Below are 17,566 nucleotides of genomic sequence, written 5' to 3'. Positions count from 1 at the left end.
TTTGACAGGCTGTTATCAGTAAGAAAAACAAATAGAGAAAATGCTAAATATACAACAAAGTATTTTAATATCAGTGACAAAGTGTTTTTCAAAGTATATAAAAATGGAAGAGAAGGTTGGGAAGCCAGAGTACTAACAAAAAGAATAGGCAAAATGACGTATATGATAAGAGGCGAAAAATGGGAGCACAAATGACATTCAAACCAGTTAAAGAATAGATATACGGAAAAGAGAAACCTCTACCAATTTGACAACTTCAACAACAAAAACAATACAAGACTAACAACCCTTCCTCACCCCAACAAAAACAAAAAGCATGCACTTTTTTTTTTCTTCTTTAAGACTTACATTTAAGGGCAGCCAGTTCTTAGAGAGTAGTGATTCTTTTGATGCAATCCTCAAGTCGTGTAATTTCAAAATGTTAATTGGAAATTAACAGACAAGTTATCAAACACAAGTAGATTATGCGCATGTGTGGGTGGGTGTGTACATAGATTTGTATATCTGTATGTGCATGTATATTCATATATTATATAATATATATTAAGAACTAAAGTGTACTTAGTGTCATATTTCTGAATAAACTGATGTAATACTAGAAATTCTGTTTAAACAACTTGCCCATTGACAAACACTGTGTGTATACACACACACACACAGGGAGGTGTGTACTAGAAGCAGCAGCAGTTACAGTGACAGTGGCGATAATATTCAAATTGCTAAAAAGTTAAACAACTCTATACATACAGACACACATTTAATGTGTGTGTGCGTGTGCGTGTGCGTGCGTGTGTGTATGTGCGTGTTCACCATTATAATTATTATTATCATCATTATCAACAGCAACAATATTCATAGATTTGTATTCCACAACTGGAGGTTTGGAAGTCATTTCTAGGAAACTGAGCAACCTTGAAAAAGTTCCCTTCCGCTGGCCACCACCACTGCCACGGCAGGAGTAGTAGTAATAGTGGTAAGAAGCACTTATAAGGGTATGTGACAAAATACCCTCATTGCACAATTCAGCTATTTGCATGATAGAATATTTATTGATTTTTAAGGAAGAAACAGTGTGTGCATGTGTATGCATACACACACACACACACACACATATATATATATGCTATGGACCCTCAACTCCTTGATGAAGTTGCAGGAGGTGGGGACATCATGACATATAGCAGGTCCTGGGAATTTCAGACCTGGCAGAGCTCATCTCCACTCCAGGTCTGACCAAAGTCAATTTCTTCTAGGAGAGAAAACAAGAAAGAAAGAGAGGGGAAAATAAACCTCAGTACAAAACTGGTACTTTATAATGTTACCAGCACTAAAGAAGTTGTCTATGTGTGAAGGACTAAAGAATTTTCTCCCACCTGGGTCATTTCTTATTTGGAGTTACTCCCTACCTTGATGGATAGTATTATATGTGACTTGTAGAGTCTACTACATCTCAATATGTTTCAATAATGTAAGGCAGTGAGCTGGCAGAATCAGTAGCATGCTGGACAAAATCCTTAGTGGCATTTCGTCCATCTTTACATTAGGAGTTCTGAGTTCAAATTCCACCAAGGTCAACGTTGCCTTTCATTCTTTCAGGGTTGATAAAATAAGTACCACTTGAGTACTGGGGTCAATTGAATCGACTTCTACCCTCTCCCAAAATTGCGGGCCTTGTGCCAAAATTTGAAACCAATGTGTTTCAATAATGTAGTGGAGGATTGTATGTATGTTTGAGAAATATATGGTAACCTCACAGGTGATGGTGCCACGTAAAAAGCACCCAGTACATTCAATTAAGCAATTGGTGTTAAGAAGGGCATCAAGCTGTAGGAACCATGCCAAAACAGGGTAAAGACTCCATGGGATTGCACCTAAAAAGTTCCCCTCTGAGGCACAAGTCTGGGTAAGGTTGTTTTATGGAAGACCAGCAGTCACCCATGCAAACCAGCCTCCTCTCTCCATGCCACCAATGTTATCCAAGGTACAGAGGTCATAATCTAAGTAGCAGGGCATTGCCAAAAAACATGAGTAGAGAGTGGGGGTGGGGAATGGAGTGACTGGTGAAAACCTGGGTGTATAGAGGGGGTAAGGGACTACTAGATAGCAATGATACAGTGAGCAAGGCTATGAGGACAGGATTGGGGAGTGAGAGAGAAGTATAGCACATGAAAGAGAAAACATGAAGAGAAGAGATGTAGTTTGGTTTGTTGGGGTAGAGTGTATGAAAAGTTTTATTATGTGTTGGTGAAACACACAGAGCTTTTAGAACTCAGTTTTGCTAATGTGGGTAGGTCTTCTCAAGAACCTCATATCACCAGACATTTTAGTCCATTGTCATTTCCTCTGTAAGGCCAAACATCCTGAGACCGGTCCTCACCACTTCATCCCATGTCTTCCTGAGTCTCCCTCTCCTATGGGTAACATCTACTTTCAGTGATTGGCACTTCTTTACACAATTGTCTTCATTCATACGCATCACATGTACAAACTAATATAGTCTTCCCTCTTGATTCCTCATATGCCCGACTTTTCACTCAACACATTTACACTTCGTCATACAAACACACTGATGTTGCACATCCAACAGAGCATACTGCTTTCATTCCTCTCTAGTCTATGCATGTCTTCTGCATTCAGAGCCTAGGTCTCACTACCATGGAGTATAGCCATTTGTACACAAGCATCATACAATCTTACCTTTCACTCTGAGAGAGAATCCTTTTGTTGTCAACAAAGATAACAGCTCTCTGAACTTCATCTATCCTATTCTTAGTCTAAACATCCTCCAGCATTGCTAATTTGGTCACCTAGATAACAGAAACTATCTGCAACCTCAAGAGAGCCTCCTGGGTATTTGAGAGAGTCTAAGAGAACTAGAACTGAACTGAATTTACAAGGTGTCCAAGGCAGCTTACAACCAGCACCAACTTCAACTCTTCTGTTACAATTTCATTCATATTTAGGATTAATTATAGAAATGGAATCAACCTTGATACTTGACAGGTACTTTATTTTATCAACCCCCATCGCATCAGAAGAATAATCAAAGTTGACCTTGGTAGGATTTGAACTTGGAACACACTATGGTATAACTAAATGTCACCAGCATTTCATCAAATGCTCTACAAATTCTGCCAATTTACTACCTCTGCTCAATGTTGAGATTCAGCCTTTTATCAATTTCTAATGATTGTTCAAAGCACCAACCATTTTATATATTGAATTAATATGTATTAGGAAGTTAATTATTGGAAATGTTCTTCTGCCTGTGGAGACTGCTTCCATTCTAGAGTGACCAACTTTATCGGCAATGTGATATTAATGAATTTGGAGGTGTCTCATACCAACACTAATCAGATTATTAGCATAACTCGATAGTTTGCGGCTCTTCCTTGCAATTGATGAGGTTTTAAAGCTTGTTTGTGTCTGTTACAATTTATTGCATCGCATTAAACTACTCACACATGCACACACTTACTCACATACATATATACACACATACACTATCACAATCACAACTTCATGTCAATGAATATATCTAGTACACATACATCTGCTGCATATAGCAAATCCCCCAAACCTAGATTCTCCACTCCTTACACAATAAAACCCTCATCATATGCCCCAAGAAATGATCCTTTGCTTAGTTACTTAACCAGCTAGAAATAGCAACCAAATCTCCCTCTCAAATCACAGCTTGCTGTTTTAAAAAAAACACACTGTATAATGTATAGAGGTATAGCATATCTGAATAAAAGATGGGATGGTCACAATTGGAATATCATAGGTCATCTTGACCAAGGCTGGCATAAGATTATCCAACAAGAGAAAATAATAGGATCTTATGTAACATCCAGGGAAAACAATACTAGATGGTCACAGTTGGAATGTCTTTAATCACAGGTCTACTGGATTTGAACTGACCTGGAACTAATCATTGCTACCACCACCATCTTCCTCCTGATATTTTACCACAATTACCATTGCAATAGAGAATGGCACAGCAATTAATATGGTTCCACCATTTTAACAGCAACGATGATTTTCATGTCTGTAACTGTACATGGTTTGTCCATTATCTCCATAGAAACCTATCCATCAGCACTGTGTGTGTGTGCGTGTGTGTGTGTGCGTGTACGTGTGTGTGTGTGTGTGTTGCTTCCAACACCAACAATTCAAACACATAAATATATGTGTGTGTTATTTTCCATCAGAGCTCTCATAAATAATGAGCTATCATAAATATGGTGCTGTTACTTTTTATTTCTTACATAAACTGGACTTAAGCTGATACATTTGTTATTTTAGATATGTTGTACTGAGTATCCATTCAGTTGCTAGCATTTAAAACAGGCCTCTAGACTAAAGACAACCTCTCCTGCTCCTCTCTCACTAGTCTCACAGACCATAATAAGGGCCAGTGGTGCTGCTCTGCCAAATCCAAATATGACATTAAAAACAAAAATACTATACAAAACTGGCCTTCGTGCAGGTGACACGTAAAAGCACCTACTACACTCTCAGAGTGGTTGGCATTAGGAAGGGCATCCAGCTGTAGAAACTCTGCCAAATTTAGATTGGAGCCTGGTGTTGCCATCCGGTTTCATCAGTCCTCAGTCAAGTCGTCCAACCCATGCTAGCATGGAAAGCGGACGTTAGACGATGATGATGATGATGATGATGATGATGATGATGATGATGATGATGATGATGATGATGATGATGATGATGATGAAAACCTATGGTAGTTTTAGAATTGGGACACTATATGGGTGTCTCCGGTTGTAAAAAGCAAAAAGGTTGGCAAAAGCAAGGGTATCTAGTTGTGAAACACTGCCTCGGAACCCATGCCAGCACTGAAAACTGGATGTATGACGATGATAATTGGCGGGGGTATGTGCGCACTTTAACTCGTTAGCATTCAGATTATTATGTCAAATATAATGCTTATTTATTCAATTGTTTTGTATAAATCATGTATCACCTCAAAGCTATGAGATTTTGATGTTGTGACTGTTTCTTTTTAGATAGACATTGTAGGGTGGGTGTGAGAGACCAGATCTGGCTGGTCTTGAGCATAAAACAGGTAGAATATTTTGGCTGGACATGGCCAGTTTAAATGTTAAAGACTTAATTCGGTGGGAAAACTATTAAGAGATTAAGGTAACAGATTCATCAACATTCTAAATACTTTTATTGGGCTGCAAACAGACTTGCATATACATACAAACACACAACAAGCATTCAGGTTAGGCCTCCAGTTTGATAATAGCATCACACCTTTCCACCTACCATGGAATCTTGAGAAGGGTCTTAGACATTATTCATCCTCCTCACTAACCCTTTTGATACCAATCTGCCTGAGACTGCTCCAAGTTCCATAACATAAACTTACTCTTTTTAAAGTGGTCTAAATTATAATCTTCCACCGAAATTTTATGTTATTTTGTTTCAGCCCCTAGCTTAATAATGAGAAAGTTATTTTACTAAATACTTCATTATTCTAAAAATGAATTGAAACAAAGGCAGTATATGTTAACAGAAATATGGTAACAAAAGGATTAGTGGAAATTTTTTTCAAAATCCTTCATTAATTTTTCTTGTGGTCTTTCTGTGTTTGTGTCAAAGCAAGAAGGCAATGTTATTGAAAGAAACCATAAATTCTTGCCAGGTAAATGAAATTAGAAGAAACCACAAATGAAACCACAAATGAAACTAAAAGACCTGCAAGGAAGAGAAATAGCAACCACAAATCACACTTTCTCAGCTTAGAAAAAAACAGGACATGTTGAATAATATATTCCTAGATACACTATTGTCTGAATAATACAAAACAAACAGATGGACCATAACTAGGATACCTTTGATCATAGGTCTGTTGGATCAGAGATGATCCAGAGTAATGTGGGCACTTGACCTACTAGAAACAGCAGCCAAATCTTCACTTACTGTTTTAGAGAAGAAGGAATATTAGATAAGGCAGTTCTAAATATGCTGGTTTTGAAAATAAGAGAAAACAATAGAATAGGCTAGAGCACACTTTATCATAGGCTGGATCTACCAGTATGACCTAGGGCTAAACAACAATAACAACATCACACTCATACAAACTAAGCATCTACATGGTTGCTTGATCTGCCAGAAATAGCTGCCAATTCACCACCCAAATCACAAGCTTATCTACTGTCTTGTAAAGAAAGGAAGGATACATTGAATGTTGCAGTCCTAGACAAACTATTTCAGAAAGTAAAACAAAAAAACAAGATGGTCAGGTTTAGAAACACTTCTATTACAGGTTTGGTTGATCAGAGCCAACCTAAGACTACACAACAACATTATCATTAGAACAATGTTAAGGTGGAGAGCCGGCAGAGTCATTAGCACGACAGGTGAAATGCTTCGCAGTTTTTCATCTGTCTTCACGTTCTGGGTTGAAATTACGCCAAGGTTGACTTTGCCTTTCATCCCTTTGGCGTCAAGAAGTGACTAGGGTCAACGTAAGTGACTACACCTTCCCTCAAAATTCAGGCCTTGTTATTCTACAAAGCAGGGCTGACCTAGGGCTGTTCGACAACAATACATGCCACTGAGTCTTTCATAATGAATTCAACAAATAACTCTGAGGAATGTTTACTGTTTAATTAGGTGTGCACAGTGTTGTGTTTAGTGCATTTGACTTAATTTTTGTCATTCTTTACAACTGTGTTCTCTAATTTCATCTATGATCTCTATTTGTTCTGGGTCTTCTAATTTTATGATGTTTTTCGGATTTTTTTTTTGTGGTGGTGGTGGTGGTAGTAGGATCGGTTGCCATTTCTAGAAGATCAAGCAAACCATGCTATGGCTCCTTCACTGGCTTATATGACAGTGTGATGATGATGCTTTTCAACTCCAGGTCAATCCTGATAGGTCAGATTTATCAAGTGTTCAAGCCATAACAATCCCAGTGTAACTAGGAGTATTTTATCTAATAAGCCCTTCCTTTTTAAAACAGATGTGGCTGCTATTTCTAGCAGACCAAGCACCCACACAGACCCAAGTCAACCCTAAGCCTGCAGAGATATTATCAAATGGGCAGGTAGACAGATGGCTAAAGAACAGATAAAGATACATTGATAGAGAGAGACAGAGAGAGAGAGAAAGATGGTGGTGGTGAAAATGTGTCAGGGAGGACCCTCAAGTTACAGGAGAGGTACAGAAGATTAGAGAGGTTGCAAGGAGAGATTTGTTGAGACACATGGTAAGCAAGGGTATAATCATCATCATCATTATCATCATTTAATATTGCATTTTCCATGCTGACATAACTGCATGAAGCTCCAGTGCCGGCTTTGACGTGGTTTCTGTGGCTGGATGCCCTTAATGCCAACCATCCCAGACACTGGAGCTTCAGGCACAGCGCTGTGTCGAGCTCCAGTGCTTGCTTTGACATGCACTAATGAGGTTGCCATGAAACTTTAAAAAACAAATAGGCAGGCAGGCAGGCAGGCAGGCAGACGTACATCCAGTTTAATCTATCTCAATTTGAATATTTTTCACCTTCCACTTTATTACTGAGCTCTGTTATGTCAGTAAAGACCGATTCTTTGGATACTCCAGGGTGTTGTTATGTTCTTGTATTCTTGGTAAATAAACAGCTTTTAAATTCTCTTCTGCATTCACCACCACCAACAACACTATCACCACCACCTTTCTAGAAGTGGAGGTCTTGCAAGAAGGAGTTTAAAACACTTCTTTTTTTTCTTCTTTTTTTTTTCTTTATTGGTAAAACATGATGGAAAGAGACAACTCAAAAGTGAGAGGTGTCAATAGGCTGAACCTAACATTTATCTTTGACATATATTTAATGTCACCTTGTAAAAATAGAAAACAGACATTCACCCCACCTCACTCACTACTCCACTACCACCACTATATTCTTCTTTGCACCAGAACTGTAACAACTGGCTCTCACCGCCAGCAACACCACCATGTCACTATGAAGTAGGGGAGGTGGCTTCTATGATTACTTGAGCTGTTAGAAATAGCAGTCAAATCACCCCTCTTCTCCTGCCCACTATCATTTTCAAAAAGAAACACTTTGAATAAGGTATTCATGGGTTCTCTCCACTCGGTATATTGGTAAGACAGTGGTAGTCAGGGCTGAAATGGTTTTGATCACAGGTCTGTTAGATCAGAACTGAGCAGGGGCTAAACAACAACAACCACCATCACAACCACTGCCACAACCACCACTATCACCACCACCCACTCCTGCTCCACTGTTGACTTTTATAACTGTGACTAGAATACAGAATAAAGTAAGTCTGAGGGGGGAGTGGATGTATGTATGCCTGGTAATAGTGGTGGTGGAGTTTTGAGAATAACATGACTGTGAGGATTCCTTAATTATTGGCTGAACTTTGATAATGTCCCAGTTGACCGGTGAAGGAGGGGCTCTCTTCCACCACTCAACAGCATCATCATCACATCACATAGGCACACAAGCCTCTACATAGTGGCTTCTTGTGCTACAAATAGCAGCTAATTCTCTCTCAATCATTTTATTGGTTTAAAAACAGGATATGTTGGGTAATGTAGTCCTAGATACATTATGCCTGAATAAAACAAAACAAAAAAACATGATCATGACAAGGACTCCTCTGTCTATTTATGCCTATTCAGGTATGGCTGTGTGGTAAATAGCTTGCTCCCAACTACATGGTTCTGGGTTCAGTCCCACTGCATGGCACCATGGGCAAGTGTCTCCTATTATAGCCTCGGGCCAACCAAAGCCCTGTAAGTGGATTTGGTAGACAGAAACTGAAAGAAGCCAGTTGAGTGGGAGGGGTGTCTCCCACCACTGCTTCACAGTTGATGTTGGCGTGTTAATGTCTCCATAACTTAATGTGTCTGTAACTCAGCAAAAAAGACTAATAGAATAGGTACTAGGTTTCAAAATATAAGTCCTGGAGTTGATTTGTTCAACAAAAACCCATCAAGGCAGTACTCCAGTATGGCCATAGTCAAATAACTAAAACACACACAAAAAATCCATATATATCTACCAACCCATCTATCTGTTTATCTATCTATCGATGCCTGTTCTCTAGCTACATAGCTATCCATTAACCCTCTTGGGACACCCAGACAAATTCATCGACTCAAGTGATACAAGCTGAAAGGACTTTGACGCTGATCCATCGGCCCAATGGAAGAAATGTTGTAAATGGTTGGTTTGAAGTGTAATAGCTGATCAGAGATCACCTTTCAGTAGAAGTATCTCAATAGAAAAAAAAAAAAAACTTTGGTCCTTTTGGTTACACATACCCAAATATCATGTATCTCAAAAGGGTTAACTGTTACAGTTCTTCATCTGCTAACCCTTCTATCTAACTATCTATTTACCTACAGATATGTACACATACACATCTATCTATTTGCATCTGTCTATCCTCTACCAACTAGCTATATGACATTAAAAATAAAAATATCTTAACCGGTTTGACACTACATCTATTCTGAGAGTACGTCTGGTTCTAGGATACAGACTTCAAGTCTTGAAGTGACCTAAATTAAAACCTTCCAACAAAAATTTAATTTCATATTATGTTCCAAATACTAGATTCATAATGACCAAAGTAACTTACTAAACTCTTCATTCTTTTCAAAATAAATTTAAACAAAGCACTATATTTTCAACAGAAATATGGTAACAAAAAGGTTAAAACAAAAACAGCAAATGAAACAAAAGAAAAGAATTAATAAATAGCAGAAATATTCAGAAAGTAGTTCATCACTATTAATTAGATTACTAATTATTCTAACATTGTGGGAAGAATACATATCTATATATGGACACTGAATAGATAATAGATCAGAAGCAAACACAAGACACATTTAGTGATTTTGTTAACTTTAAGCAAAACAACAAAATGGAGAATTTCAGTTTGTTTAACAAAATTTTGTATTTCCTTTTATGAAAAGTGGTAAAATTTATTTCTATATACTAGCTTTTATATATTAACACACATATGCATACATATATGTATGGCATCATCATCATCATCATAGCTACACAGATATACATAAATGTATATCATCATTATAGTTGTCACTGTTGTCTACTTTTTCATGCTTATATGGGTCACATGAGGTTTGTTCCAAGCAAGGCAATATATCCCCTTAGCCAGATGAGTTTTTCAAGGAAGACTGAAAACAAACAACATTGCTTGTATAACAGCAATGCTCATTTACAACCACCATGTGATGTCAAGAGAAGAAAACACACACACACACATATGTGAATGACAAGCTTCTTTCAAGACTTTGGTTGACCTAGGGTTATAGATATTTCCCCAAGATGCTGTGTAGTGGGACTGAATCCAAAACCATGTGGCTGCGAAGCAAGCTTCTTAACCACAGAACCATGCATGCACCTATATATAATCATTGTTTCAATGTCCATTTTTCCATACCTGCATGGGTTGGACAGAATTTATTGAGACAAATTTTCTATGGCCAGATACATCCTTCCTGTTGCCAACACTCATTTGTTTTCAGGTAAGGTAACATTTCACTTTGGCCAGACATGTTTTCTTGGAACATTTCAAACAATGCTTATATGACTGTAACATATATATATATATATATATATATATATATATATCTTGTGCAGGGCCGTCGTAGGATTTTCGAGCAAGATTGTTGCTGATGCCCCTGGACTGGCTCTTGTGCGGGTGACACATGAGGTTTTTTCGAGCAAGATGAGCGTGGCCGTTGCCAGTACCGCCTGACTGGCCTTCGTGCGGGTGACACGTAAAAGTACCGACTACACTCTCTGAGTGGTTGGCGTTAGGAAGGGCATCCAGCTATAGAAACTCTGCCAAATCAGATTGGAGCCTGGTGTAGCCATCCGGTTTCACCAGTCCTCAGTCAAATCGTCCAACCCATGCTAGCATGGAAAGCGGACGTTAAACGACGACGACGACGACGACTACACACACACACATACATACACACACAGAGTGGAACCTCAATTTATGAATTTAATTCGTTCTTGAAGGATGTTCATCATCCAAGCTGTTTGAAACCAATTTGTTTGTGAAGAGAGGTGTTTCTAAACTGAAGTTCAACTATATGTGTATATGTGTGTGTATACACACACATCTATCTACCTAATTATACATAAACACACGTAAATATACACATATGCACATGAACGCACCTGTGTGTGTGTATGCATATATGCCTATACTTGATTTGCTCTAAAGTTATCTTTAACCCATATTGAAGCAGCACATGGCTTTGAGGAAGCTATAAGATGTTGCATAAGCAAACAGCTTTGACTGCACTACTACCTATAGCAGAAACAACTGTAAGCTAATGAAATTGATTATGTAACTCCTGTTGTCTTATCATTCACTAATTACACACTGTACTCTCCTGACACTTTACTCTAAAGCACAAAGTATATTGAGTTCTAACAACTGGTTATTAGTTTCACAATGCATAAGCAAAATCATTACACACACACACATACACACACAAACACACAACAGCTAATAAAAACACACTACACTTTGATCTTAACCAAAAGACTAGAATAAGTGCATGTCCGTGTGTGTGAGTGCACGTGTGCATGCATAGGTTTGTGTGTGAATGTATGAATGTGAGCATGCATGTCGAATGAAGCGTCTGTCAAGTATGAATAGGTATCAGAGGAATGAGGTGGAGGCGACGGGATGCATGTGTACACATCTAAGTGCATGAGTGAGTGCACAAATGAAAGGTTCCTGTCAAAGGTGAGTGTTTGAAAGCAAAAGGTCTCTTAAGTGTATATGTGTAGGTGTGAGGGTGTGTGTGCTCTCATGTACATATAAAAGACATCTATAAAGAAGTGCTTTGTTGTGTAACAACAGCAGCAACAACAATAATTATTAGATTGAGTACAAAGAGCAGATGTTTGAACCGAGAGTTAACTAACAATATAGCAGAGCCAAAGAGGGGTGTATGCATGTATAATAAAGAGAGAGAGAGTGGGGAGGGAGGAAAGATAGAGAGCTAATAACCAGCTGAAATTTCCACAACATGGCTTCTCCGGGTTTGTTTTTTTTACTTCAATAGGGAATTATATTTGAAGTGGATGTGATGAGAGGAAGGAAGAGGGAGAAAGAATCAAATAATTGAAAATAACAAAAAAAAAAAAAACATTAAAAATACATAAAAATGTTTACAAATGTTTTAAAAATTCAGCAAGCAGACCCTACTATAATAATAATAATCATTTCTACGATAGACACAAGGCCTGGATTTTAGTGGAGAGGGGAACAATCAATCACATCGAACACAGTACTTGACTGGTACTTAATTTATTGACCCTGAAAGGATGAAAGGCAAAGTTGACCTCAGCAGAATTTGAACTCAGAACGTAGCGACGAGTGAAATACCACAAGGCATTTCATCCCGTGCGCTAACGATTCTGCCAGCTTGCCACCTTTAAGCAATAATAATAATAATAATCCTTTCTAATTTTTCCACTTGGTCAGCAATTTTGAAAAGAGGGAGGAGTCAATTATATTGACTCCCAGAACTTGACTGGTACTTTAATTTATCAACCCTGAAATGAAAGGTAAAGCTGACCTGGATGAAATTTGAACTCAGAACATAAAGAAGTGGAAGAAATGCCACTAAGCACTTTTGCCTGACACTTTAACAATTTAACTCACTGCCTTAATAATAATGATAGGCACATAAAAAGCACCCAGCACACTTTGTTAAATGGTCGGCATTAGGATGGGCATCCAGCCATAGAACCCATGCCATAACAGAGTTGGAGTCTGGACAGATCCCTGCTAGCCAGCTCCATGTCAAGCCATCCAACCCATGCCAGCATGGAAAGTGGACATTAAACATTAATCCTTTCTACCATAGGCACAAAGCCTGACATTTTTGAGGTGGGAAAAGGCGAGCAGATTACACTGACCCCAGTGCTTAGCTAATACTTATTCTAATTTGGGTACAATTTTGAGGGGAGGGGGCACATTGATTACATTGACCTCCAATACTTGACAAGTACCGTATTTTATTAACCCTGAGAGGATGAAATGCAAAGTTAACTATAATGGGATTTGAACTCAAAGGGTAAAGAGCCGAAAGAAATGCCAATAAGCATTTTGTCCAATGCGCTAATGATTCAACTACTTTTCCACCTTTAATAATACTAATAATAATCCTTTCATTTTTATCTACCATAAGGGCCCATTCATTCATGCAATGATATATGAGGAAAATGGTTTACAAAACATGTAGGGATGCCCAAACAGCAACATATTTTAATACCTCACCACAAGGAGTAGAAACCAGAAGATGTTCAGATAAGCAGCCTTGTTTTCCAACCTAGTACACATCTAAAACCCCTTTTTCAGTGCAAATAATTATTATAATTACTTTATTATTTCATTTCATTGTCTATGTAAAGACAGTTTCATCTTCCATGCCATATGTTTACAGAAAAAACTTATGATCCCTTCACTCAATCCAACTCTCTCTCTTTCTCCTTCATGTTCATTTATTATTGTCAATTATTCATTCATTTATCTAATTTTGTCACAGTTTGGCTGAACGAAAACTGTTGGTTATAGCTCTAGTTAATAATTCAAATGCCCAATTCTATCTCATTATTATCATTAATATTCTCTCACTCTGGCAACCTAAGTTTTTGCTGTTTCACGGTACCCAATTCTATCTCATTATCAGAATTACTATTCTTTCACTCCGCGAGTAGCAATGTTAAACCCATTTGTTCAATTATGTTACCCTAAATCCCAAAATTCTGTCTCTTTGTGTTCTGCATTCGACTAGCCGAACTCTGGTCCCTCTCTCTCTCTCTCTCTCTCTCTCTCTCTCTCTCTCTCTCTGTTTCATTAACCACTTGCTTCTCCTAACACTTTACCTCTGCTCACCCACCCCACCCTATACAAATTAGCTCATTCAGATTCCCCTACCTCATATTTTAATACTTTGCCACATGGAGTAGAAACCAGATGTTCAGATAAGCAGACTTGTTTTCCAACCTAGCACATATCTAAAACCTCTTTTTCAGCGCAAATAATTATCATAATTACTTTATTATTTCATTTCATTATCTATCTATGTAAAGACAGTTTCGTCTTCCATGCCATATGTTTACAGAAAAAACTTATGATCCCTTCACTCAATCCAACTCTCTCTCTTTCTCCTTCTCTTTCATGTTCATTTATTATTGTCATTTATTCATTCATTTATCTAATTTTGTCACAGTTTGGCTGAACAAAAACTGTTGGTTATAGCTCTAGTTAATAATTCAAATGCCCAATTCTATCTCATTATTAACATTTATATTCTCTCACACTAGCAGCCTGAGTTTTTGCTGTTTTGAAGTGCGCCTGCCTTTCCCACCCCCACCACCTGTAGCGGAAGTGTCTATCATCTGACCTCTATCTGATGTCTCTCCCATGAACACCTCCAAAGGCTCAATGTTTCCCCATCCCTACTTAGGGTTTATCTCCTATGTAATGTAGTGATCATGTAGCACATAAAATGCTGGTGTAGTGTATGCAGGTTGAAGGCTATTGCATGTTTATGAGTTCTGCCAAATGTGAGCTTTCTTTACAGGTACATGATGCTGCTGTCCCCCTTCCCATGGTCTCGTGGGCCCACACCTCCCACACCCTCAGAGTTGGCACACTCAACGTGGGCACACTGAAAGATAGGTCTGGTGAGATTGTTGAGATGCTTGAAGAGAGATGTGTAGATTTGTGCTGCATCCAAGAAGTAAGGTAGAGAGGAAGTTCTGCTAGGTTCCTCACAGGCAAAGAACATAGGTATAAGATGAGGTGGTAAAGCACAACTTCGAATGTTGGGCCTCACAGGGGCAATGACAAGTGACCGAGACCTTTGAAGATATGCTGTGCTTGAGAAGACCCAGCAAGCCAAGTGAAACCATAACCATGGCCTATGCCAGTGCAGCATAACCGGCTCCTTTAAAAGTACCCTTCACTCATTGGGCTATAAACTGCACTTGCGAAGACCTATTGAGGCAAGTGAAGCCAATGTTGTGACCGATGCCAGTACCGCCTGACTGGCTCCCATGCTGGTGGCACGTAAAATGCACCATTCAAGCGTGGTCGATGCCAGTACCACCTGACTGGCCCCCATGTTGGTGACACGTAAAAAGCACCCACTACACTATTGGAGCAGTTAGCATTAGGAAGGGCATTCAGCTGTAGAAACTTTGCCAGATCAGATTGGAGCCTGGTGCAGCCTTCTGGCTTGCCAGCCCTCAGTCAAACTGTCCAACCCATGCCAGCATGGAAAGTGGACGTTAAATGACGATGATGATGATCATGAATCAATATTAACAAAGTTTGCACTAAAAAGAATCACCCCCACTTATTTCTCTGATGGTGCCTTATACAATGCACCACACACACACACACACACACAAAAAAAAAAGAGAATGAGAAACAAAGATGACCTCAGTGGGTTTTGAACTCAGATTACAGAGCATTAGGATGTTATTTATCGTCATTATCATTGTTTCCATTGTTCTATCAGCAGATGCTTTTATTTGTTTCTTATTTTTGTTTATTTCCACGATGACACGAGTTGAAGAAATGGTAACAAGACCAACTGCACATCACTCCAGTAAGAAATACTGCAAGTGCTTTAACTATTTTTGTTTCTATTGTTTTAGACTTGGCTTCTACATTCCAAATTAGAAGTGGTTCACCATTTATGTACAAAGAATATAGATGGAAGCAAAGAAAGGGGAGAAACAAACAAAAATGTCATGAAATAAAAGAACAAATATAGAAAACAAAATTCTGATGGTGTTTTATTTATATATTAATTTTTGTCTATTTATCTATTTATTTGCTCGTTTGTTTATTTTGGTAAAAGTAACAATTGGGAAAGTCAGAAAATCAAGCTATGTTAAACATTTCAGAGAATTTATTGTGTTGATGGTAATTTATTGCAGTTGTATACAAAGAACCACCTTTTGCAACACAAACATTCCAAAATTCTCATAGCATTCATTTACATTTCAGAAAAAAAATGGCAGTGATGGTAGAAAATACACACACATATGTATACACACACATATATACATACATACATACACACACACACATATATACACCCACCCACACACACATACATATACACCCACACACACAAATTTTTCTACTCCACTTAACCCCCCTCTCTCCCTATATATATATATATATATATATATGAGAGAGAGAGAGAGAGAGAGAAAAAGAGAGGGAGTTAAATAGAGTAGAAAAAATTTAAATAAGCTTGCTATATATATTGAAATAGAAACCCAAGAGAATAACGAAAAAGTAATTGTTTTTATTAGTGCAAGTTTTCTATTTATTAATCCTTTAAACATTAAGTTAGATTAATGGAAATTATGAAATGAAATAAATTAATCTTTTCAAAACGACAGGACTAAAACAAGAACAAGTCTCTCCCCCCCCAAAAAAACAGTAGAGAAAGAATGACTGTGTGTAGCGGAGCATATTGAAGAAATATAAATATCGGTGAACAATTTGGATTTAAAATTTGAATGGATAAAGAAAGAAAGAAAAAAAGTGTTTGAATCTAAGGAAAATGTTGATGTGGGGGAGCGAGATAGTGACAGTTAAAGAAGCTAATGGGGAGTGAAGATATATCATCATTATCACCACCATCATCACTCATAGTGGTTAACTTTGTGAGGTCTAACCCAACACAAGGAACTTCAAAAGCACCATGTTTCTATGATAGTTTTGTTTCTTTAATCTTGTTGTTTTATTTATTAATTTGTTTCATTATTATCATCATTATTATACAAGGTAGCAAGCTGGCAGAACTGTTAGCACGAAGCAAAATACTTAGTGGCATTTTATCTGTCTTCACATTCGGAGTTCAAATTCTACCAAGGTCCACTTTGCCATTCAAACATTTTGGGGTCAATGAAATAAGTACCAGTTGAACACTGGGGTTGATGTAATCAGCTTACCCACCCACCCCCAAAATTGCTGGCCTTGTGCCAAAATTTGAAATCATTATTATTATTATTATTATTACTATTAGGATTATTACTATCAGAACTAGAGGAGAAGTTTCAGGTGTGGAAGCAAGGTCTAGAATTGAAGGGCCTTAGAGTCAACCTAGCTAAAACCAAAATCCTAATAAGTAGGAAGGTAGATAAAACACAAACCCCTTCAGGTAGATGGCCCTGCTCAGTATGTAGAAAAGGAGTAGGTAGTAACTCTATAAGATGTACCCGGTGCAAGCTATGGACACATAAGAGGTGCAGCAACATCAAAGGCAGGTTAACTAGCAAGTTAGTTTTTGTTTGTGGCAGATGCTCAGGTGCAATAAAGACTGCAAACAAACAGGAAACAACTTCTATCTCATTCCAGGGTGAAAAACTAGAGGTAGTCGATAGCTTCCGCTATCTGGGCGACCAAGTTAGTAGTGGGGGTGGGTGCGCTGAAAGTGTAGCTGCTAGAATAAGAATAGCCTGGGCAAAGTTTAGAGAGCTCTTACCCCT

General features: G+C 38.1%; 1 protein-coding gene across 9 annotated transcripts in view; it reads right to left on the bottom strand.

The window, feature by feature from the left end:
• The window catches only part of LOC106868966 (uncharacterized), a 180,308-nt gene that overhangs the window by 139,924 nt on the left and 22,818 nt on the right, over positions 1–17,566 (bottom strand). Inside the window, exon 1 of one of the 9 annotated variants that reach the window (XM_014914443.3) lies at positions 349–707. The exons of 4 other annotated variants lie outside the window; for them this stretch is intronic. The gene's annotated coding sequence lies outside the window, so the exon portion shown is untranslated. Of the gene's footprint in view, positions 1–348; positions 708–17,566 lie in introns of those variants that run through there. 4 more of the 9 variants (XM_014914444.3, XM_052973866.2, XM_089364547.1 and 1 more) reach the window with 4 other exon arrangements.

The sequence above is a fragment of the Octopus bimaculoides genome, chromosome 16 (genome assembly GCF_046866305.1).
Source record: "Octopus bimaculoides isolate indiv1 chromosome 16, ASM4686630v1, whole genome shotgun sequence".
Lineage (NCBI taxonomy): Eukaryota > Metazoa > Mollusca > Cephalopoda > Octopoda > Octopodidae > Octopus > Octopus bimaculoides.
Note: the sequence above shows the minus strand (reverse complement) of the source record. Positions and strands in the feature narration are given on the sequence as shown.